This window comes from Ictidomys tridecemlineatus, chromosome 13 (genome assembly GCF_052094955.1).
Source record: "Ictidomys tridecemlineatus isolate mIctTri1 chromosome 13, mIctTri1.hap1, whole genome shotgun sequence".
Lineage (NCBI taxonomy): Eukaryota > Metazoa > Chordata > Mammalia > Rodentia > Sciuridae > Ictidomys > Ictidomys tridecemlineatus.
Genome location: NC_135489.1, coordinates 16,461,397 through 16,486,160, shown reverse-complemented (window position 1 = coordinate 16,486,160; position 24,764 = coordinate 16,461,397). Strand labels below are relative to the sequence as shown.

Below are 24,764 nucleotides of genomic sequence, written 5' to 3'. Positions count from 1 at the left end.
GTCTAGAGGAAAGCTATGGGTTTGATGTTTTTATCAACAGGAAATATCCCTTTGGACAGTAGGTTACAGAAGGGCAGGGGACCCAGCAGGCAGGAATGTTACCTGATTGAATTCAGAGGCAGCTTCCTGCAACAGGAGACAAAATCCCCTGCCTATTGACAACCACGAGAGGAAGGACAGGGTTAGTCTTGTTCAACTTGATGCCAAACACATAGTAGGTGCGTCAAAATTTTGTCAAATTAAGTGAGTATCCATCCAAACTGATGATGGTCCAATGTCCCCCCACCCCAAATAGATAGGAAGGCTTGGCCTCTTTAGGCAGGCTCTTCTCTTGGTCTTTCTCTCTGTTGAGACATTGTTTTTCTACCTGGATAAAATGCCCCAGGGTCCTGTGCTTTGGTTAATATATCATTTCTTGGGCTGGGGATGTGGCTCAAGCGGTAGCACTCTCACCTGGCATGCGTGCGGCCTGGGTTTGATCCTCAGCACCACATACAAACAAAGATGTTGTGTCCGCCGAAAACTAAAAAATAAATATTAAAAAAATTCTCTCTCTCTCTCTCTCTCTCTCTCTCTCTCTCTCTCTCTCCCTCTCTCTCTCTCTCTCCTCTCTCTCTCTCTCTCTCTGTCTCTCTGTGTGTCTCTCTCTCTAAAAAAAAATATCATTTCTACAGAACTAATGCTCTTTTTCACAGATAGCTTGGTGTCTGGTTGTCCTGGTTTTTGTAGGTCTAAGCCAAAATCTTGAGTAGACAGAAGCATCTTTCTTAACTTCTGAAGTCCCATGAACAATTGAGGTCTCAATGTATCCAACCTATCCCACCCATTAGCACAACTGCACCAACGCTCACAGGGCACTGGGCACCAAGGTGGCAGTGTCCTATTTACCTGGACACAGAGTTGTAAAACTACAATGTGCACCTGAAGGGTTCAGTTTAAGACACCTTTAATTCTTTCAAGACGAGTCATGAGATATGGAGATAACCACGGAGGAGATGAAATTAAAAACTCAGGCATCCCTTTGGAGAGATCCATCAAAAGGAAATTTCCCCTTGAAAATGCAAACAAAAGTGATTCACAAAGAAGTTTCTGGGAAGCTAATGTTGGTGGGGAAATGCTTTGAAAAGAGGAGGAAAAAAATGTCTGGGATTCAGTTTGGCAGCTCAAGCTGGGAAGGACAGAAGGTACTGAGTTGATATTTGCACCTGGTGCCTTGAACACGCACGCACACACATTATTTCCCAGAGGTGTGCGTAAATGCAATTCCTTTATTTTGTCTCTGGAATTGATTTTTTTTCCTCCCTCATGCCTCAACAGTCCACCACATGTGGAGATTTTGGGGATGAGCAGAGAATAACCCAATTTTCTCTCTGATGAAACTGCTTTTGATCCAATCCTTGGGGATCCTTAGGGAATACTTCATGGTTATAGTTCCTCTTGTTCTGCTCTCCTGGAAGCTGATGTCTGAGCCGCCCCACATGGGTAAGCCAAGTAGCGGTGGGCTCCTATGTCCTAAAACAAACTCCTGAATCACGGCTCCCTTGAGCTTGCTCTAATACCATTTACTGTCGGGTAAATGAAGTCAGGACCCAAGTGCCCCTCTGGCTCTGACTCTGTCCATCAGCTCCTTCCTCTCCGCACATCTCTGGGGGGTCAGAGACAGCCCACTTGCCCACACTCTTTCACGCTTCTTTTATGATCATGCAGAGGTAAGGTTCTCGGAATGAAGAAAAGGAAGGAAATCTAGAAAACTTCCCTCTCAACAAAGTCCAATTTTAAATACCATTGCCCTGCTTAAACAAAAACAAAAACAAAAAAAACTCTTTTCTTCTGTTTTCTTTTCAGTATAACCCCAGCATCATCTCCCTCCCTATACCATCCCGATCACCACCTCCATCTCACCCCCGAAGTTATCTCAGTGAAAGAGGGCCCTGGAAGCAGAAATGATTTTTTTTTTCTGATAATTCCCTCTGTATGGTCAACTGTTGATATTCTCTCAGACTTCACTCAGTGACTAATAACTGCAGATGTGGGTTGACTTAAAATGCCACGTGTTTATTCTCAGTTTGGAGGCTAGTCGTCTACAATGAAGGTGTCCCCAAGGCCTTGCTCCCTCTGGAGGTGCTAGGGGAAAATCTTCCCTTGCCCCTTCCAGCTTCCGGCAGCTCCCAGAAATGTTGGCTACTCCTTGACCTGTAGATGTCTCACTCCAAACTCTGTCCCCATCTTCATGTGGCCATTTCCCTTCCATAGGTCTCTTTGTGGGCCCCCCCTCCATTTTTTATAAGGACACCACTCACTGGCTTTAGGGCCCATACTAATCCATCATAACCTCATCTTGGCTAACTGTAGGCTGAGACTGTATTATTAAATGAGGTCACATTTTAAGGTTCTAGGTGGACATCAGTTTTGAGGGGACACTCTTCAGCCCACTACCTCTCTTTTCCTAGCCTTCCTACCATACCCTGACCACCCACCCACCCCCACCATTCTCCATGTTGGCAGCCACACTCTGTAGTGAAGATTTCTTACTTGATTGGGTGGTATGGAATTGAGAAGAGAAAGGTCTAGAATGGTATTCTAACTACAAAGCAATTACAGGGAGCCTGGCTCTCCTCTGGAGGTTAGGTCTGCTTGTATGTAAGCAAAGCCCGTCCTGAGAGTAGAATTCAGACGAGCAAGAGTCTACCTCTTGTCACCATCCTGTCACTAACACGGCCCTCCAGACACTGTAATCAGTGCTGGCCACTTCAGAGTGTTTTTATGAAGACCAATCCCTGCCTGAGCTGGATGGTCCCCATCTGCTTTGGAGAGGCAATGACTGGGGAGTTCCTTATGCTTGTTGTCAGATTTAGACCCGGAACCAGAACTCTAAAGGATGAAGGGGTAAATGGTTCTTGCAATGGTTATTCTCCCACTCAACCCCATCAGTTTAATGGTAAATGTGAAAGCACTTGTTTTCAAACCATCGGTTTAAAAAAAAAAAAATGTCCCAAATCTCAAGGCAGTATCAAAATACCTGTGCTGACTCAGAAAGATAATTTTTCAAGCATCAGCAAAAAGGGGAACTTACAGAATTTGCAAGTTTACCTCCTGCCCCACCTCTCACCCCCTCTCCAGGTCTGCAAGTGCGTTGGTGGCAGTAAATTGGAGGGGGTGGGGGAATATGGCTTTTCATGTTTCTGTCTTGCCCCTTAAACTAGATTTAGTTCAACAAATATTGATAGGCACTGTGTTTGTTCTGGGCCTTCAAAGATGAACCAGACCCAGCATCTGTTTCCAGGTACCGCACAGAGTAACACCCCAGATGGGTAAACAAATGGACTCTATTACACAGTAAAGTTTGGCATAGAAATACCATGACAATGGAGAAATCATTCTAATTTGGGGAGAAGAGAAGGGGTAAGTATGCCCCCCAAAAAAAGTGCTGTCTATACATTTCCATTTATCAATTACTCCATTCCTTTATTCGACAAGTACTTGTTAAAAGCCCTCTATGTTCCAGGTCTTGTCCTAGCTTCTGGGGAAAGAACATTACCAGCCAAAGGCTCTGTCTTCTTGGAACTTACATTCTGTACAGGGAAGTGGTCAAGACTTAGAGCCAGCAGATGTTCTCCGAGGAGAGAAAGTTATGAGTGGTCTAGAAGGGAAGCTATCGCAATGGTCCAGATAAACTGATGAAGGCTGGGCTACGGTGGTAGCTCAAGAAATGAAGGGTGGGTTGAAGTGTGTCCTCTAAAAAGACCTTTTCAAGTGACAACCCCTGGTACCTGTGAATGTGTGAATGTGACCTTATTTGGAAAGGGGGTTTTGCAGTACCATCCAGTTAGGATGAGGTCATCCTAGATGAAACTAGGCCCTGATTCAATGACTGATGTCTTTGTAAGAAGAGGGAAATCTGAATCCAGAGGCATAGAGGGGAGAAGGCCATGGGATGTTGGTGGCAGAGATTGGAGCGATGCAGCTACTCGCCAGGGCACGCCAAGAACCGCCAGCAACCCCCAGAAGCTAAGAGCATGGAATGGTTTCTCCTTCCGAGCTCTCAGAGGAACAGTCCCTGCCCACAATTTGATTCCAAAAAGTTTCTTTTGTTTGAAGTCCCCCAGTTTATGGTAATTTTATGGCAACCACCGGAACCTCATATAGAGGGGAGATTTCTAATTCGAGAGATCTCCTAGGATTAGGATGACAGGATTTGGCAACTGGTCAGACCCAGGAAGACTAGGAGTACATCAGGGAGTCCTCTTAGAGGTTTACTGGAAACAGCTCTTTGACGGACTGATGCACAAAGTAAGTAGTAAGGTGTGTCGTAAACGTATTAGCTCAGTGGTCATCTCTGGAGCCGTTTGGGAACCCCTGTACAACTTAGTCATTTGTATCGAAGTTCCAGGATCAGGAGAAGGGGAAGGCAGTTGCCAGTGCTGCTGGGAAGTACCAAGTAAATTCAGAACCTAACAGTAGAAAAATCTGCTCTCCCAAGTCTCAGCTGGCAGGGGCCTGAGGAAGACATTAGGCACCCATTGCTGTTCAGAGTTCATTTTATACTCTGTCACCTCAGGCCATATTCTGAACTTTGCTCCTCCTGCCATGATCCCTGGGATAGTGACATCTCTCAGTGGGCAATGACCACTGGACAGGCAATGCTTTCTCCTCAGCAGCCTGCTGTGTCTCCCTAGCCTCTGCTTCTCTTGAGGATCCTGCCTGAGATCGCCAGGATGAGTGTCTCTGCAGCCTCCATTGGTCCTTTGGATGAGTCACAGATCTGCAGGATTTTCTGAGCTCCCCCTTCTCAGAGGCTCAGAGACTTGAAGGATGTGGCCACACTGACTTGCTGGAACCAGCTCAGCCTGCATGTGGCAGAGTCCGCTGGTGCAGTCCTATTAAGTGACACACCAAGAGGTTGGGAACGTAAAGCATCACAGAAACCTGAGGTCCAAGGAGATCTGAAAAAAAATCTAGGCAAGACGACGTCACAGGAGGAGCCACATGTCAGATGGGAGCCAGATGTCATCTTCCCTGTTCTTGTTCTCAGTTTCCCCCAGCCCTTGCCCCTCTAGATGAAGGTAACTGAGAGAAGAAATCGGTGCACCAGGGAGCAGCTGAGGGGTTGACTGCAGTTTGCTTAGGTTTGAGGCCACACCTGCTGCTCTGAACCTTGACTTTCTCTAGGTTCAAATTTGCTCACGCTTTTGCAAGCCAATACCTGAGTTTTTGGGTCCTGTGAAAGATGGAGCTCAGAAACAATGATAAAGGCCAGGTTCAGAAGTGGAATTACTATGTCCAGCAGCTCTGAACGTTCTTGCTTTCCATAAATCTTTGTGCTGCCCATTGCCATTCCTGTGAGTCCTCTTGAGGGCAAGATGGCTCCTGTGGAACCACCATTTGAACTGGTGGAATCAGAGAGACGGGAGACCCCGCTGCAGACATGACCCTGCCCACCCATCTTCCCATTCCCTTGTAGTTGAAGGATGTTACACTCTGGTTGCTTTTCCCATTGACTCTCCTTGCCCTGTCACTATTAAGCAGAAGGTTATCCCTCTCTTCTTGGGAAGGGTTTGGAGGAGAATCAGCAGCTCTCCAAACTGTCAGGTTCCTGGTCAAACTGAGGGGAACTTAGAGGCTTTTCAGAACAGTTAGGAGATTCAAAGAGGCTCGCTATTCTTCCTGGAGTAGCATCCCTCACTGTTTCCCCTCCTGCTTTGTCTTTCTGTCGCTCATCACTAGCTGAGGCCACAGCACATGCCTGTGTGCCCATGGCAGCCTTCCTCCTCCGCGAGAAGGCCAGCACCCTCAGGGCTGGGATTCGGCATTGCTCATTGTTGCGTCCCTGGCATAGAAAGGAGCGTAATGCTCAATGTGTGTTCAATGAGTGCTTGTTGGATGATCAGAGGACATGGAAGGAGTGTTTCTACCAGAGACAAAGGGAGTCTGACTTCTCCCAATAAGAACGAGATTACTGGTCTGGGGATGAAGGAGAAGGAAAACTCTGGGTTGCCTTTCCTTCCAGCTTCCTGGAAGCTTGTGCTGGGGAGGCAGCAAGAGCCAAGGGAAGGCCTGGCTGCATGGTGTCCTGCAAGATGGGACATCAGGCCCCTGGTGCAAAAGGCAGGGAGCCAGAAGACCTGAGGTCACCTGGGTCAGGGTGATGGCCATCTCCTAGCAGTGACCTCAGTAGACGAGTAGCATAAGGACAGTGTTGCCATACCCTGTGGAACAAGAGAAGAGAATCTACAAAAATACCCTGTGTGTTTCCTGCAGTCTGCAGTATGGGACTCAAAATGGCCCTCAGGCAGAGCTGCAGCCATACTTGCCCCTGAGAGCAGGACTGGGTTTTATTCCAGTGACTTCTGTGTGACACACTGTGCACATGTGCCTATACTATTTCTGTGAATGACAAGCGTGATCAGAGGAACAGGACTCTGTGGTTATACGTGCTTCACCATATGTGTGAAGCAAATTAAGACATTTGGACTAGTGGTTCCTCTGGGGGCTGGGTAGAGATATCCAAAGCTATTTCAAATATGGCAGAAACACGTTATTTGTTTGGCCTTTGCTGGCTTTTCTCCCCACTCCATAGGCCCTACCAGCTTCCTAGAATCATCTATGTAACCATGTTCCAGTCACACTGGCCCTGGCCTTCCCCTAAGCCAATTTATACTCCAATAAGGGCATTCTTAACTATGACTCATTAAATTGGAAGCTTATCTATTCAGTAAAAACCGGTTAGGCCAGAACCTCTTTTTGTAAACTTTTCTTCACAATTACATTCGCTGCTTGCTAGATGGATTTGGAATTAATTAACCTTCATTGCTTTAGAATTCATGTTAAAATTCACATTTTTATGATCACAGCAATTAGCTTCAATCAGTAAGATGGCACTAAAGTTTGAATCACATCTGGGTGCCCACAATGGCTAAGGCCAACCATTTTTTGGTTAATACAATTTTCTCCTCTTTTTTAATGTGGAATATCACAGAAGAGAAACACTGGGCAATCAGACTCCTGCCAAGCTGTCTGAAAGAAGGAATTCTCATATCTGCTTTTGAATACCATCATTTTTACTATTGTTATCCACTTAGCAAACTGCTCCTATAATCTACCTACTGCAGAAAAGTCCTAGTCAACCAAGTAGCAACTGCACCATTTATCATCTGGTGGGAGGTTGCAGGCCATCCTTGTTTTGCATATTCCCAGAGGATGCAAAGTGCACCACCAGGGTCCAAAAGAGCCCCCCCTCCCCTGCATCTCCACAGTGATTCATTCTGAATGCCCAACATGGAGGCCTGAGAAAGGCCCAGCTATTGGTGTTAAGTTTTAACTATGAAGGCTACGGGCTAATTTTTTTTTCTTTTTGACAAACTGTCTTTCAAAACTATTCATTAATTTATACACACAGAGTACAAAATCCACAAGGTATCCGGCATAATAGTATACAGTGACAAATATATGTCCCTCCCACCCCAGCCACCCAGTTACTCCATCCCCTTCACCAGAGGCAAGCCCACTTATCCGTGAGTTTATTTTAGTTCCAAAAGAAGTTACAGAACAGGCCTAAAATGGCATTAGGAAAGCTGTTCCACATTGTGGACAGAGACAAGGGCCTCCAGCCGGTTGAACTCTGCTCAAAGCGAGGCGTCACTGCTTCCCGCTGAAGAGCCTGGATAAGAACAGGGTTTATCTCACAGGGTGGCTGAGATAATGAAATGGGTTAACCCAAGCAGAGGGCTTAGCACAGTCCCTGGCACACATTTCCACTCAGAATGTGTCAGCTCTGATCAGCGACTGGGCAACGGAGTGTGGCAGAGGAAGGTCGGGGAGGATGGGGCACGCTGAACACTGGGGGAAAGCCCTAAGCCCTTGTTACCCAAAGTGTAGTCTCTGGAAATCCCTGGTGTTTGTTAGAAACTCAGGATCTCAGGCTTCCCACCACCGAGTGCTATTGAGTCCAAATCCTCACAAAGGCAAGCTCCCAGGAGGACAGGCATCTGATCCCCCAAAGCCTGAGGGGCCGGGGCTGTAGATCTCTGCTCTTTCTTCACCTGCAGGCATGAGCCCTTGGACTTGTGATGAAAACCCATGAGAACACGCACATCCCTCCCCACCACATCCTTCGCCACCACATTCATCCACGGCTATTCCGTATCTGATTTCCCAAGCCCAATAACCTGTGACCTCAAAGATGACTGGAATGTGTCCTCTTTTGTCCTGTAGCTCGAGGGTAACCTGATAGATGACCCTGGGGCAGAGTGGCATGTTGTTTTTAAAGTGATACAAGAGACACAGTGGAGCCTGCCCAACAAGCAGCAGGGCTGCCAGGATGCCAACTGGGACACCTAAGCCCTGGCAGCAGGGGCTGCCTCAGCCAGAGCTGGTCATTAGAAATAAGGTCTGCAGGGGTGGAGAGGACAGAGGGGCTCCCAGGTGATCATTTCTGCTGTTTGCCACTTGTTCCAAACCAGCAGACCTTGGCTGGGAATCTATGGCACATAGGAAAGAGCCGTTTAGAACAGAATTACAGACTCTAGTGGTGGATACACTCATAACACATTTGTGGGGACCCGTAGCATGCACAACATTAAGAGTAAGGCCTGATGTAAACTATGGACTTTGTGTGATGGCGATGTCATATAAGGTGATTGATTGTGACAATGGGGGTACCTGTACCTATGTGGGGGCAAGAGGTGCAGAGGAACTTTCTGTACTTCCTGTTCAGTTTTGCTAAAATATGTTCTGAAAAATAGTGTCTACTTTTAAAAAGAGAGAGAATTTCAGCTCATCACTGGATAAGCTGCATGAGAGAAAAGCAGCGGACTTTTAAAAAAATCAGAATGAAGCCAAGTGTGATAGCGCACACATGTCATCCCAGCGGCGCAGGAGGCTGAGGCAGGAGGATCGCAAGTTCAAAGCCAGCAAAAGTGAGGCACTAAGCAACTCAGTGAGACCCTGTGTATAAACAAAAAATACAAAATAGGGCTGGGGATATGACTCAGTGGTTGAGTGCCCTTGAGTTCAATCCAGTACCCTCCCCCTTTAATAAAAAAAAAAAAAAAACTCAGAATGAAAACCAAAATGACTAAGAGCTGGCCTAGCCAACCTAGGAGCCCCTGGTTAAGTGTGGTTAGCAAGCAACTGAAATGTGCCTACAAAGGAACTAAACTTTAAATTTTATTTAATTTTAATCAATGCACAGTAAACTTTAAAATGTGTAATTCTGTTAGGGAAAATTTTAAATCAGTTCGGAACAACCTGGGCATATGAATCTACCCTTTCAACTGTTAATTTTGTGAATTCTAAATACAGATCAGATGTTCCCAATGAGTAGTTGGCTCACAAACTGAGATATGTCACAAGAGTAAAACAAGCACCAGACTTGAAGGCACAATAACAATGTAAGTATCTTATTAATGATCATATATTGTTTACATGTTGAAATAATACTTTAGGGGGCTGGGGATGTGGCTCAAGCGGTAGCGCGCTTGCCTGGCATGCGTGCGGCCCGGGTTCGATCCTCAGCACCACATACCAACAAAGATGTTGTGTCCGCCGAGAACTAAAAAATAAATATTAAAAATTCTCTCTCTCTCTCTCTCCTCTCTCACTCTCTCTTTAAAAAAAAAAAAAGAAATAATACTTTAGTTAAGTCGGGTTAATCCAATATATTAGTAAAATTTACTTAACCTGTATTTTGGTACTTTTCAAAAATATAGCTTCCAAAAAGTGTAAAATTATATATGTAGCCTCATATACTGTTGATGGGAATGCAAAGTGGTACAATTACTTTGAAAACCAACATGATGGTTCCTCCAAAGGTGACACAAGTATCACCCAGAAATTTTGTTCCTGGGTATTTACCCAAGAAAACTGAAAACATAAGTCCATACCTAAGAGCCACAAAGTGAAAACAATCCAAATGTCCCTCAACTTATGCATGGCTAAAAACACATGTGATCTATCCATACATCATAGTATTATTCATCCATAAAAAGTAATCAAGTATTGCTAGATGCTCCTCCATGATGACCCTTGGTGACATAATGCAGAATAAAAAAAAATAAGACACACAAAAGTCACATACTGTATGTTTCCATTTATAGGAAATGTCCAGAATAAGCAGATCCACAGAGAAAGTAGATCAGGGTTTGCCAAGAGCTGGAGGTGACTTCTAATTAGTAGGGAGTACCTCCTAACAGGTATGGGCTCCTTTGGGAAATGATGAAAATGTTCTGGAATGAAATTATGGTGTTGGTTGCACAATTTGTAGATGTACTTGCATATGTAACTTGTATTAATATGTAACTTTCATATGTAACTTGTATTAATTTCTGTTGGACAAAGTTGATTTTAATGAAAAAGCTATTTTCTTTCCCAATTAGCCAGAGCTAATCAATAAAGGTTGATTTTCACTTTCTTTCCCCTCCAGGGGACATTTGGCAATGTTTGGAGATATTTTTGATAGTCACCACTGGGGTGGGGTGAGGGAAAAGATCTCTACTGGTTGGGAGTGGTGCCAAGCATCCTACAAAGCACAGGACAGCTGTCCATAACCAAGAATTCCCTCCCAGGAGGTCAGTGGTGTGGAGGTTGGGAACCCGTGTGGAAGGCTGCTCTGATGTCCCCTTCTCCCATCACTGCTTCCTTTGCACCATCTCCTTCTCCTCCCATTTCCCCCAGGGTCAGATTCCAGGTGTGGCTTTCTCCTGGAACCCACAAATAGGCATCTTCAGGCCCTGAGCTCCTTGAGACAACAGTAAAGTGACTCTATAGACACGGAACAGTTTAAATAGTGGCCTAGACAACAGGGACTGACTAGAGACCTTGATTCTGGCCTTACTCTGAGTCTTCCTGGGTTCCAAAATGTTGAACTTATTTAAGCTGGCCTGTTTCAGGTAGATTCCCATTTTTCTTGTGTTTTCTCTTCCACCTCAGTTTTTCCAAGCCAAAGATCACTGAAATTTGCAAAGTCTGTGTCACAAACAGGCTCTGAAGAAATGATGCTGAAGAAGGATATCCTACTTTGGTCTACTTTGTTTTCAAACTACCCATTCTGTTCGTATGAGTTTCTTGATGGTTGCTATAACAATTACCACTAACTTAATGGCTTAAAAGTGCATGAATTTATTACCTTACAATTCTGGAGGTCAGAAGTCCAACTTGATCTCCCTGGGCTAAAATAAAGGTGTGAGCAGGGCTGTGTTCCTTCTGGAGACTTTTTGGAAAAGAATCCCTTTCTTTTTCCAGCTCATCTAGAGAGGGACAGCATTCCTTGTCTCATAGTCTCATCCTCCATTTCAAAGTCAACAGAGTAGTCCTTCAAATATTTCTATCTTCCTCTTTCACCTATTTCACCCTTGTGATTACACAGACCCATCTACATAATCCAAACTCTTCCCCATCTCAAGGTCAATAACTTAATCCCATTTCTTTTGCTCAGTGTGATAACATATTCACAGGTTCTGAAGATCAGGATGAGAATGTCTTTGGGGGGCATTATTCTGCCTAGGATACAGTTAAGTGGGCATGGAAAATCTGTTGAGATTTGCAGCCTAAATTCCACAAGGAAAAGGAATTTAGCATTTTTGCTTTTCTAGAGTTGGGGGTTTTATTCAATCTTTTGAGCTAGTTATATGCTAACTTTCCAGATCCTAATTCTTGTGGACCTATGCCCTAGAATGGTCACTAAGACTTTTATAAACTACTGTTCCATATTTATACCTTTATATAGTTTAAAATAAATTAACACAGTTAGATATTTATTTTGGTGGTTTGTTGTTTATGGTGTTTCCAAAATTGGTGTCACAACTGCTGAGTTTAAATCCCTTTTACAATGTGAACCCACTGGATTCCGTGATGATTTTCAACTCAACATTTATTGAGTTTTTCTCACTGTCAGGTACTAGGTGTGCTCAATAAAGCTAAAAGTTGATCCACAAAGAATTTATAGTCTAGCAGGGGAACAAACCAGTATACTGTCAATCCAATCCAGGGTGACTTACAGCAAAGCTTCTAAATTCAGTTAAATAAAGAGTTGCTAGATTAATCGGTTCTTAGTGAGGACTACTACTTATCAGAACTACAGAGGAAAGCATGAATCAGGACAGGGTGATCATGCAGGAGATTAAGTCTTAAAAGTGCTATGAGATCTTTCATGATTAGGCCAGAATCCTTTAAGGTCAAACTTATATAGGAATTACCCTCAGTGTTCTGGAGCCTTGGAGATTCAACCTTCATGGGAAGCCTTAGGAAGTTGTCTTGATCTGAGTTTCCACCAAAAAAGCAACCCAAGACTAGAACTCAGTTTGTTTGGGAGGTGATCCCGGGAAGCATGGAGAAAGAGGGGGAATGTGAGATAGAGAAAGATAAAATAGCAAGTTTTCTGCATGAATGAATATGTTGCTTATAAGGACAACAGGGGTCTGATCACATGGGGACCCTATATGTTGTGTGGCACTTACATGAGAATCATTCCATGAGCAGGACATGCTGAGATATTATCTATCAACTGCCCCATCCCCAATACACACACACACACACACACACACACACACACTTAAGAATTTCCCTGACTTCCAGATGCACTGTCCAGTGTGGCCAAGTGACCTCCCAGGACATGAAGAAGCTTCTCAGGCATTGGGGAATTGTCAGGTGCTGGAAACTCTCAGGTGGACCACGTTGCTATGGGATAGGGAATCATTAGCATCTGCCTCAGAAACAATAAGGTAAATTCAAAAATAGTCCAGATGTTGAAGCTAGTCAATGGGAATTTTTTGCCTGAATGATTCTGACTCTACTCTCAGTCAAAATTCAGTGGTGTCATAATCTCTACCAACTTTCATTTGTTCAGTGGTGGTCTGAATTCCTTATGGAATTTGAATCCCAGTTTTGCAACTTAAAATAGATGTGCCCTGGGCAAGTTATTTTGCCTCTTAGAGCCCTATTACCAGCTCACAATTGTGTTCTATGAATTGCAGGAAATAGCCAATGTCATGCTTTAATATAGCACTGGGAACAAACACTCAATGAATGATTATTTCTTGGTAGATGATAACAAGTCTTATTTCCCCACCATCAGTGCAAACTTCTGACCAGGTATGGAAGTTGAAATGGTGATCTGAAAATGGCCCTCCCAGAATGGTTCCATCTTTGGGATCTGACTATACATACAATGGACTGAGTGGATTTGTGACTTATTACTTGGTTTTGGTAAACAATAATTCTATTTCAGAAAAAATGCCTCACTAAAATGTCATCCAAGTGCAGTGAACACACGAACCTCTGGTTCATAGAAGCACATGGGAAAGATATTTGAGACCACAAGGGGACCTTTTCATAGTTTATTACATTTGTGTACTGAATCCCAAATGACTTGGGATTCTGAATATAATTACTTAGGATTCTGAGTGTGACCTTACATCTTAGTTCAGGCCACTATCACAAAATGCCATAGACAAAGAGGCTTAATTAAGCAAAAGACACTGATTTCTCAGTTCTGGAGACTGAGCAACACAAGATCAAGTTGCTAGATTAATCAGTTCTTAGTGAGGATCCTCTTCTTGGCTCTCAGACATCCACCTTCTCACCATGTCCTCACATGGCAAAGCAAGAAAGAGGAATTAAGTTCTCGGTGCCTCTTCTTATAAGGGCACTAATTGCATTACAGGGACCCTGTGCTCATAATCTCATCTACCCATAATCACCTCCCAAAGGCACTTCCTCCTACTACCAACACCTTGGAGGTTAGGGCTTCAACATGAGTTTTTAGGGGACACAAACATCCCACTTTACTTACCATGATTAAGTTGCTTTCCACCTGTGAGGATTGGGTACCTCATATACTATAGTCTCATGGAATATAAATCTAGAAAAATGATAATAAAGGAGATTTTACCCATATTGATTGGTTCTGTTCTGTGTAATATTAACTCATATTTAGAGCCCTTGGGATCCCAGGGAGCCTCTAACCAGCATCTAACTCTACACTCTGTGTTCATGTTCATGCCATCCTCTCAGATAGGAAAACAAACAAACAAACAACAACAACAAAAAAAACATCCCCTTGCTAGCTTTTGGGTAGTCCCTTAAAGGATTTAGAAAAGCTATAGTGTTGTAATATATAAACTATCTTTTTCAGTAAAATAGAGTGAAGATTGCAAAGTAGCTACTAGAGGAAAGTAGAAACTATTTTTTGCTTAATATTATAAATATTTGTCAGTTGTTCTAAATAAGAACAAAAGAAACGACCTCAAGACTGATTGACTTATTCTAGAATCACAATTAGTTGTAAAGGCATTAAATTGATAAACATGAACAGGAATTTGACCCAGGGACTGCCAATGACAAAATGGTGTGACCACAGGCAAATATCTTAATTTTTCTGCCACAAAACCATGGAACTTTCTTAAAGGAAGAGACAATTTATATACATGTGATTTGCTTCAGTGAGACTCTGTCTCTAAATAAAATACAAAATAGGGTTCAGGATGCGGCTTAGTTGTCAAGTGCCCCTGAGTTCAATCCCCAGGACCACCCCCCAAAAGAATATCATTATTCAGATGAATCTATTTATACCTCTGATCATCTCACTAGGTTAATAACTGGGCTGAAATTTACATTATGAAGATATTAGTAAACAGTGTCAATTGCCATCCAGAAAGGTTGTAGCAATTTGCACTTCTATCAACAGTGTAGGAGAAAACCTGTTTCTTCACAGTCTTATCAGTTGTATTAATATTTTCAAAACAATATCAGAAAATTGAGAAAGAGAGGAAAGGATGAAAGGAAGGATGATGGGAATTGATAAAGTGTATCTATACATCCTTTTGAGAATTGCCTTTTGATCCCTTTGCACACTTTTGGTTAAGGGAACCACCTTTTCTTACATCATTTTCTTTGCCTGTACACCACAAACACTTTCCTGGTTTTCAGTTTTTCAATTCTGCTTATGGTGGGGCTTATGCAAATTCTTACATCTCAAATTTGTCCGTTTTCCCCTTTTATGCTTAGAAAGTCTTTCCTTGTCTTGAGAGCCATATTTTCTTCCACTTAATATTGATATTCACTTTGACAGCTGATACAAAATTCAGGATTCACAGGCCTTGGAGATCTTTGTGTTTGACCTCTTTGTTATGGTTTGGGTATAAAGTGTCCCCCAAAAGCTCACGTGTGACACAATGCAAGATGGTTCGGAGGAGAAATGATTGGGCTATAGCCTTAACCTAAACCATTAATTTTTCCCTGATGGGATTAACTGAGTGGTAACTGAAGGCAAGTGAGGTGTGACTGGAGGAAGTGGTTCTTTGGGGGTGTGGCTATAGGGTACATATTTTATATCTGGCCATCGGAGTCTCTCTTCCTGCTCCCTGTTCACGTTGTGAGCTGCTGCCCTCTGCCACACTCTCCCGCCATGATGTTCAGCCTTGCCTTGAGCCTGGAGAAATGCAGCTGGCCTTCTATGAACTAAGACCTCTGAAACTGTGAGCCCTCAAATAACTCTTCTCCTCTACAATTGTCCTGGTCAGATCTTCCAGTCACAGCAGTGAAAAAGCTGACTAAAACAATCTTCCTTTGAGGAAAGGAATATCTCTTAAAAATAGACGCTGAGAATAGCAGGGCACAGTGGCACACATCTGTAATCTCAGTGGCTCAAGAGGCTGAGGCAGGAGCTTCAAAGCCAGACTCAGCAATTTAGCGAGGCCCTAAGCAACGTAATGAAACTCTGTCTCTAAATAAAATATAAAAAAGGGCTGGAGATGTGCTCAGTGGTTAAGCACCCCTGGGTTCAATACCTAGTACAAAAAATGAAACTATTTTGTCATGGGTGATACTGGTCTTATTTTTAAAAGATATTGCTAAATTACACTCCCGCTGGCATTGTCCCCATTTCCCCAAAAGCTCAACTTGATATTATCACCCTTCTTTTTTCTATTATATTTCTTAATATTTTTTTCTATCATATTTTTTAAATTTGCATTTTCCTAATTATTCATGAACTTGAGCATCTTCTGTGTTTACTGGCCATTTGTTTCTTCTGTGAACTTCATATTTATTTACCTTTAAATTTTTTTCTAGGGTATTTTCTTATCTGCTTACAAAATACTTTGGAAATTAATTTTGTTACATTTGTTACTGTCACATATTTCTCCCATTGTGTAACTTTCTCTTGATTTGATATTCCTTTTTATATAAAAAATTTAATTAGATATCAAAATCATGCATTTTTTTTCTTCTCTTTTTTAAAGAGAGAGAGAGAGAGAGAGAATTTTTTAATATTTATTTTTTAGTTTTCAGTGGACACAACATTTTTATTTTTATGTGGTGCTGAGCATCGGACCCAGTGCCCGGCACATGCCAGGCGAGCGTGCTATCGCTTGAGCCACATCCCCAGCCCTTTTTCTTCATTTTAAAAAATTTCCAAGAAGGCATTCTCTCTAGAGTTAAAGATCATAAAAATATTATTAGTTTGGCCAGGAGTTTATAATTTTGTTTTTTATGTTTAACCCAGAAATTCACCTAAAGTTATTTGGGGTCTATTGGGATTTACTGGTATTTTCTCTACATGATAGCTAATTGTGGCAGCATTGGAGATGTTGTTTTTTCCCTAAAAATTGAAAGGTTACCCTTGTCATAAACCAAATTCCAATATTGGAGTTGATTCTGTACTCTCTACTCAGTTTATTTATTCATATACTGGGGGGGTCCTACCACACTGTTTGGATTACCCCAGCGTTATCATTTAGTTGGTTAGTTTAATATTTTTCCAGCTTATTTCAAAGATGCAAGATCATCATCACTCATGGAAAAAAAAAAGTGACCCCAAAAGCACATCTCTGGCACTCTGCTTCAACCAAAGACCATGGTAAGAGATTTGCTACAGGCACAAAAACCCACCCTTGCAGCCAAGTGACCCTCCTTCCACCAGCTTCCCCTGCTGCCACCCAAATTCCTGTCACTACACTACTCCTCAAAATAAAACTCAGCTGCAAATGGCACACCTGTTTTGGATTAGTTACAATAAATCAGGGCCTGTGTTTATTTCAGTCGTGCGGACAGGTGAAGAACAAGCTGAGTTTATAGCGGGCCAAGTAGAAAGCAAAGAATACAAATCATGAGGGGTTTCTGTTTGTTTGTTTGTTTCCTGTTTTTGTTTTTTCCTCTTAGGATAAGGAGTTATGCTGGTCAAGCCCTAACCTTCCTTGGTTCTATACTCCTGTGATTCTGTAGATAAATGCCTCCAATTATAGTAGTCATTCCATGTCTGCATGATTAAACCTATGGTTTCCAAGCTTTGTTACCCAGATAGCTTATGAAAAATGCAAGTTCAGAAAATCTGGGGTGAATTTAGAGGTCTTCGTCTCCTTAGGTTATTCCATGCCAATAATCCAGGCCTTGACTTTGAGAAACTGCCCTAAGGACTCAAAGCAAACCTGGGTCACCTGAGCAGAAGGCAACCGTGGTTCCTCAAAGCAGTCCCCCTTGCTGCCACAGGGTCCCTGTAACATGCTAATGCAGTCATGTTGCTGCCCTGGTCTGTGTGCAGCATCTCCTGAGCAGAGAGAGCCTAAATAGCTGGAATGCATTCTAGAATCTTGAGAAGGAAAGGACAAAGCCTTCAACTCAGCTTTTGTCTCTGCAGCAAGGCCTCTTTCAAGGTGTAAACTTCAGCAAAATTTAAAATAGAGCCTGCCCCAGGGATCCGTTGCCTAAGCAGCTCACTCCTGGCCTGGGTGCCAAAGGGCAGGCTGCACTGCCTCCCAGGCCCACCTCAACAGCAGCGAGGACAGCCCAGAGAAACACTTCTGCTTTCAAGGCCTCAGAACCTCCAGCTTGTTCTGACTAGTGGGTGTGCAGCAGTTTTGCTCTGTTGTATATTTTCAATACCTGCCTTGGCAACCACTACCCCCTCTGAGCTACCTCCCTGGCAACTCAAGTGAGCTCCTCAGATGTTTTGTTTTAAAATATTCTGTTTCCTAAATAACCTGCAAAGACTTGGATTTTCCCCAGAAGCCCTAGTATGTTAAGTGTGAGATTTTGTAGAACGTGAGATCTTTCAGGAATATATACAGGGCAGAAACATTTTAAGTGGAAAGAATACCATTTGCCACTGTTAGAAAAGTTTAGTGTTGACTAATTGGATGCTTTGTTCCTTGGCTAAAATTGTGGGAAGTCAGGGGAAGGGCTCCAGAATCCCTGAGAAAGCTTTTTAAGATAGGCACAGCCTTTACATCTCTGAAGTCCTACTCAGCAGGGGTAGCCCAGAGCCCCCAGGACAACCCTTGCATTCCACTGCTGGGCTCCTGGACTCTGTCCAGATTGTGTTTCAATTTACATGGAGTTATGCAGAGATTTCCAAAAGCACATGCCCTAGCCCTACCCTAGAACTTCTGTATCAGAATCAGGACCTCCCGGACAGGGCTTGGGCATTTGTGTGTTTAGAAGTTATCAAGCTTGGTTCAGAAAGGTCCTCCACCTTAAAGGGATAAAGAGTCACCTAGCAGCTTTTAAAATTCTTGACGTGCAAGCCACAGTGCAGACCTAATCACATCGGAATCCCTGCATTGTGGTGGCAGGGGGTGAGGGAGTGGCATGTTCAGGCAGCTCCCAGGTGATCCCATGTACAGTGAAGGACAAGACCACTGTCTTGGGCTTTTCCAATCTGAGAAAGATTTTATACTCAGTAGACCATGGTTTCCGGAACTTCAGTGTACACAGGAATCTCCTAGAATTTGGTTAAGATGCAGATTCAGTAGAACTGGACCGAGACTCTAGAGTCTGCATTTCTAACCAGCTGATCCAGACACACAGTGAGTTGCAGATCTACAAATATTAATAACGACTTTCATTTTTGATTACTTACATGGACTGAGTAAAGTGGCCGCAGACAGCCTGGACACTAAAGCATCTTGTCCACCCAGAGTGGTTACTGGTATTTGGCAGAAGTGGTGCAGCAGGCTTTGTGATTAAAAACAAAACAAATGTTTGTGTTACTCCCTCTGTCAGCTCTGGAGTGGTGCTGACAAGAGGCTCCACTGCCATGTGCTGAGAGATGAGCCAGTGTGACCTCTGCTCTTCCCATCATCAGTGAGGTCTGGCTACTGGGCCTCTCTGGAACATTCATTGGATTAATAGTTGCTATTTGGAGGAGGTTACCACACGTTTTGTTATGTAAACAAATTTGTAATCTTGAGTTATTCTGTCCCAGATATGAAAACTGCATTGCAAGAAGGTTTTAATTATCTGCTTTTATTTTCCTACACCCCCAAAATATATTCGCTAGAGACCTGCTATGCCCCCTGCCTGTTGCTGGATGGCCACACACTTTTCAAGTTGCTGTGTCATTATTCTTTCTTGCCTACATAGCATCTAGGTTGAAATTAGATTAACAGAAAGTGTACCCCCATCAGGTCAAACCTGATTAGCCCCAAAGAGGTAAATCCTCTGTTGTTTCTTAAAGCAGCTGCAAACTAGTCACTAGTGGAACTGGCCGAGGGTGGCAGTCGGCCACCTTAGGAGCCATGTTTACCCTCAAGGCATAAACGTATCCTTAAGAACTGCTAGACTTGGACTTCAAAGAATCTTTGTTTCTTTTACCTCTGGATTTCTGTTTAAATTCTTCAATGCTCAGAATGTGAGCAATCTAGGAACAATAGCCCACCTAGATTTGTCCCTTCGTTCCTAATCACACCCGTGGTCCCTTAAAAATGAAAATTTCTTTGGTTGGTTTCTTTGACCCCTAGTTCAATTTAGCTTGGGTATCTATTTGGTCTGATAGGTCCATCTGGGCCCCTCTTTTCTAATTAGAATCCCAGTGCTTGACTCTGAGCTGCTGTTGTCCTAGCCACTGGGAAAAAAAATCTCTGGCAGAAAAGCAGTCAATAGCTTTTGTCTGAACCAAAAGAGGGAATGAGACTTTAACATATTTATTGAGCACTTACTAGGTGAGTGGAGATGTGCTAAGTGTTCTTTTTTAAAAATAGGTAAAAGCTTTACCAATAAATGGTATTGGAAGATTGAATATCCAGAGGCATAAGGAGAACCTCAATCTAAACCTCATGCCTTCTACAAAACCCAGCTCGAAATGAATTATAGAACTCATTGTTAGAACATAAAGCTTAGAAACTTATAGGAAAAACAGAATATTATTAGGATCTAGGGCCAAGGAGGCCATTAGTGACACTAAAGCACAAGCCAGAAAACTGATAAATTGGACCTTATCTAGTATCTAGAATATATAGAGAACTCTCAAAACTCAACCATGAAGAAGAAACAGTTCAATTACAAAATGAATGCAACCAAAAAAGAATATGTATAGTTAACAAAGAAGCACATTAAAAAATGTTGAACATCACTAGCAATTAGGGAAATGCAAATTAAACCACATTAAGATATTACAACACACATATCAGAATGGCTACAGGAAAAAAAAAAATAATGCTTAATACCAATTGCCAGCAAGTATGGAAGAGATTGGACCATTGACCCTTGCTGCTGTGTGAAGGGCCACAGTCACCCTTGTAAAAGAGTGAGCAATTTCTCTAAAAACTAAACACGCTGCCACCATCTAACACAGAGGGTGCAGTCCTGGGTATTGGTCCCAGAGAAATGAAGACCTATGTTTATACAAAATCTGTACACACATGTTTTATTCATAACAGCGAACACTGGAATCAGCCCAAATATTCTTCATGTGGTGAATAATTAGACGAGCCTCAGGACACACATCAGCAATAAAAGGAATGAACTTGGGAGACACATAACTTGGATGAATTTCTGGGAATTGTGCTGAGTAGAGGGGGGAAAAGGTTCTCCAAAGCTTAGATACTTTCTGATTCTATTTACATCATATTTTTGAAATGATAAAGTTTTAGAATTTTGAGGACAAATTAGTGGCTGCCGGGGAAGAGGGTGGGTAGGAGGGAAGTGTATGTGATTATTAAGGGTAACACAAGAGATCTTTATGGTGTTGAGGCTGTATCTCACCTCTGGTAGTAGATATGGGAACCTATATGTGATAAATACTACCAATTTTGTGTGTGCATGCTGAGGATTGAACCTAAGGCCTGTACATGCTCAGCACACACTTGACCTCTGAGCTACACCCTAAGCCCCTATGTCTATAGATTTTAATACACACACAAACACACACACACACACACACACACACACACACAAGTAAACTGGAGAAATCTGAATAAGATCAGTAGGCTGTATCAATATCCATTTCCAGGTTATGATGTTATACTACAGTTCTGGAAAATTTTATCATTGGAGGAAACTGAGCAAACTTGGAGGAAACTGGGCCATCTCAGAATTATTCCTTACAACTGCACATAAATGTACAGTTATCTCAATAAAATTTTCAATTAAAAACAGGTTTAAAACCATTTGCAGCCAGCCAGCCCTCCAGAAATCTTTAATATGAGGAAAAAGGACAGGTGTTAAGAAGGTAAGTAATAAACAAACTTAGGTCTCAAGCCACTATCCTGTACAGTGCTCCCACCTTATCCATGGGGGATACATTCAAGGACTTTTATGGATGCCTAAAGGCATAGGTAGCACCAAACCTTATCATCTAATACCTTTTCTATCATAACTAAATATTTATCATGCACTGTAGCTATAACTTTTGCAACGTGATGTGCAATAGCAAAACTAGTACAGAATTTCTTTCTCCTTCACAATTTAACAGATAGAATATTCATTCTTACCATAGGTTTAAGCAACCTCAGCATGTGGATTTGTTTTTTTCTTTCATTATTGAGAACTTTCACATTTTCAGTTAAAGGAAGAATTTACAGCGTTTCTTTAACCTATCTCAATTTCCAGTATCACCATTGTACTTCAAGTAAAATAATGGTTACTTGAACATAAGCATTGCAATACTGTGACAGTCAATCTGACAACCAAGATGCCTACAAGTGACTATTGGGTGGGTAGCACATACAATGTGGATGCTGTGGATAAAGGGATGATTCATGAGTCACGTACAACAAAACTGGATGGTACAAGATTTCATGACATTGCTCACAATGGTGCAAAATTTAAAATTTATGAATTGCTTATTTCCAAAACCACAGGAAGCAAAACTGTAAAGAAGAGATGGAAGATTATTGTATGAAGAATGAAAACAAGAATGCCATGAGTTTCTCTGAAGGAAGAAATCACAGTTAGGGATGAGGAAAGCAACTTCAAGGGCTTGGGCCTCGATGGACCAGGAGGGCTGAGCTAAAAATAGGCGGGCAGGTATTCCAGACCAGAAAATGTACTACATGTACCAGCTTGTATGCTTGCTTTGCTTCCCAGAAATAGACAAAATGAAAATGGTAGAAGGTCTTGCGTGCTGGATGAATGTGATAAGACCTTTCCGGGTCCAATTAGCAATTTGTGAGATAATAAAGCAGGACTAATGCCAAGTGAATCACCAGAAGGGAAATTCAAAGCGTGGATGGTTTAGAACAAACCAATTCTTTCCCAGAGCCAAGGGAAGTACATCTATTAGTAAGAGGTTGGCAGCAGCATTTGTATGTGAGGGCCATCAAAGAATGTGTTCAGGAAAATAAAGGCTATCTGGTGGTTCAGATCAGTGATGATTAGAATTGCAGTAACTAGGCATTTAATCTTGTATTACATGGCTTCAATGATTGAGAAGCCATTATGTGGCAGTCACTATTCCAGGGGGTTGGAATTTATTGATGGCAAACTACACTGAGCAAATTACCTCCCAGATGGGGTTCACCTTCTATACTTAGGGCTGATTCCTGGTCAGAGAGATTCTTAACATTTCCACACTGTACGTTTGCCATGTCATGACCACAAACAGAAAAGCAAAGCTCTCTGGGGTGAAGCTGGGAAGAAGGACAGACACAGCACTTCTGATTTAAGAGTGAGAATGATCTTACCCCAGGGTGACTGGAGAAGGAAACTTAAGATGGGCAGATTGGCAGACCTTGCCTCTGAGTTGAATCAGGAAAGTGAGCTCAAAACCAAGGTGAAAAGTTGGCAGTGTGACCCTTGAAGAGAATTCAAGTTAGCCTGGGGTACCCTCTCTGTTTTCCACTCCCAAACTAGGATTAACTTTGGAATCTTCCATAAATGTAGAAAAACTGGGGGCTTTCCAATCCTAGCTTGGGTAAGTACTATTTCAAGATTAATCATAACAAGATGGCCTTGTGTTGTAAAAGAGAGAAAGAAAGAGAGGGGAACATAAAGAGATACCTAGAGACAATGTTTAGACAGGAGATATTCTGCAAGATAGCCTTGTTCATAAAACAGAAAACTAGAGACGCGGAATTTTCCTCAGAAAGCTAAAAGCAATATGCAGATGAAGATACAAAAACCTAAGCTGCTGGTCACTTTCTACAAAAAGACAACTCAAGGTAAGTGAATCAGGCAAGACTCAAGAGTGGGAAGATTTATTAATATTATCCCTAACCCAGAATTTTTAATCATTTAAAGTTTTTAGGTGCTCACAAGCCTCAAATGTCTTGAGAATAAGTATATAAAATGTCTTTGGATTTAGTTACAGAAGATTCACCAATATATTTTTTTTCCTGAACAGTATTCTAAAAAGTTTCATTTAGTTCCCAGTGAACCCCACATTTCTGTGTCACATTTGAAATGATAATTAGCCATGTTCTATCACTTTAGCCACATTTTGTAGTGTGAAAGAAATACAGACATCTCCTATAATTAAATACTCAACATTTTTGCATGGGTAAAGGAATCTGCATTTTCAAATATGCCAGTCCTCTGGCAAAATTTTCCTGCTTCGGTCCAGGCAAAATAATGCTTCAGGCACAAGATCCCTTTTTAGCTTGAGGCTGTGCAGGACTGCTCTTGAATGTCCAGCTTCCATTCAAGTTTCTGGCTGTCCCTTGAGTGAGAGGTCAGCCTGCTACTGACCACTACAAGGTGAGACTCAGTCTCATTGCCTGCAGAAAATGCAAAACTCTTTGATTGGCTTTCTGACTAGCAATGTCCTCAGTTTGGAGATAATTGCCTTTAGTCATACCACAAAGCACAGGTCAAGTAGGGTGGATGTGAAGTCATGAATGTGTGTGTGAGTGTGTGTGTGAGTGTAAGCAAGAGTTCCATAAGAACTTCCATAGATACATGGCCCATTTTATTTAGCTGTATTGCCAGTAAAGAAGCCTGCTAGTCAAAGGTGCTCTTCACCCCAGAATTCAGTTTAAGTCACAACCTGAGAATAATAGCGGAGGTTCTTTCCTGCTGCTCCTTAAAATCTTCCACAGTTGGAGGAGAGAGATATTGCCTCCCTTAGCAATGAGTCTAAAACTGCCCTTTCTCTTCTGTTTTCCCCTTTTGAGCCTCTTTATCTTTCCCCCAACCTATAGTAATAAAACTGATTTGTCCAATGAAGCACACTATAAATGGACAAGCAATCGCAAACTGGCAACTTAGCTGAGCAAGGAAGAGAATTTATCAACAGAAATGGGAGTGCTGTGTGACATGAAAAGGTTAACGCTGCTGCTTTATTTTGTATTAGTATTTGACCAGCCACCTCCGTAAACTTATCTGGGGCATGAATCTGGGGTCACTGGTGTGTGCTGCTAAGTGGCATGCTTAAAGAACTAAATAGGATCAAGCTGGCTTGCATGAAAAGAAAAAAAAAAAGTAGAAATGTGGCTTTTATCTGGCTAATTTGACCAGCAGACAGAAAGATTGGCTCAGTCAAAGCTACCTTGGAACTGGAGATTTGTAGACTGGCTGTTTTAATACAGGATCTTTAGAAAGCTGTGTATAAATTTTTG

General features: G+C 42.3%; 1 protein-coding gene across 1 annotated transcript in view; it reads right to left on the bottom strand.

Annotated features, from left to right (window-relative positions):
- Nucleotides 1–24,764, bottom strand: part of Alpk2 (alpha kinase 2) — a 76,285-nt gene that overhangs the window by 50,048 nt on the left and 1,473 nt on the right. The gene's annotated exons all lie outside the window — the stretch shown is intronic.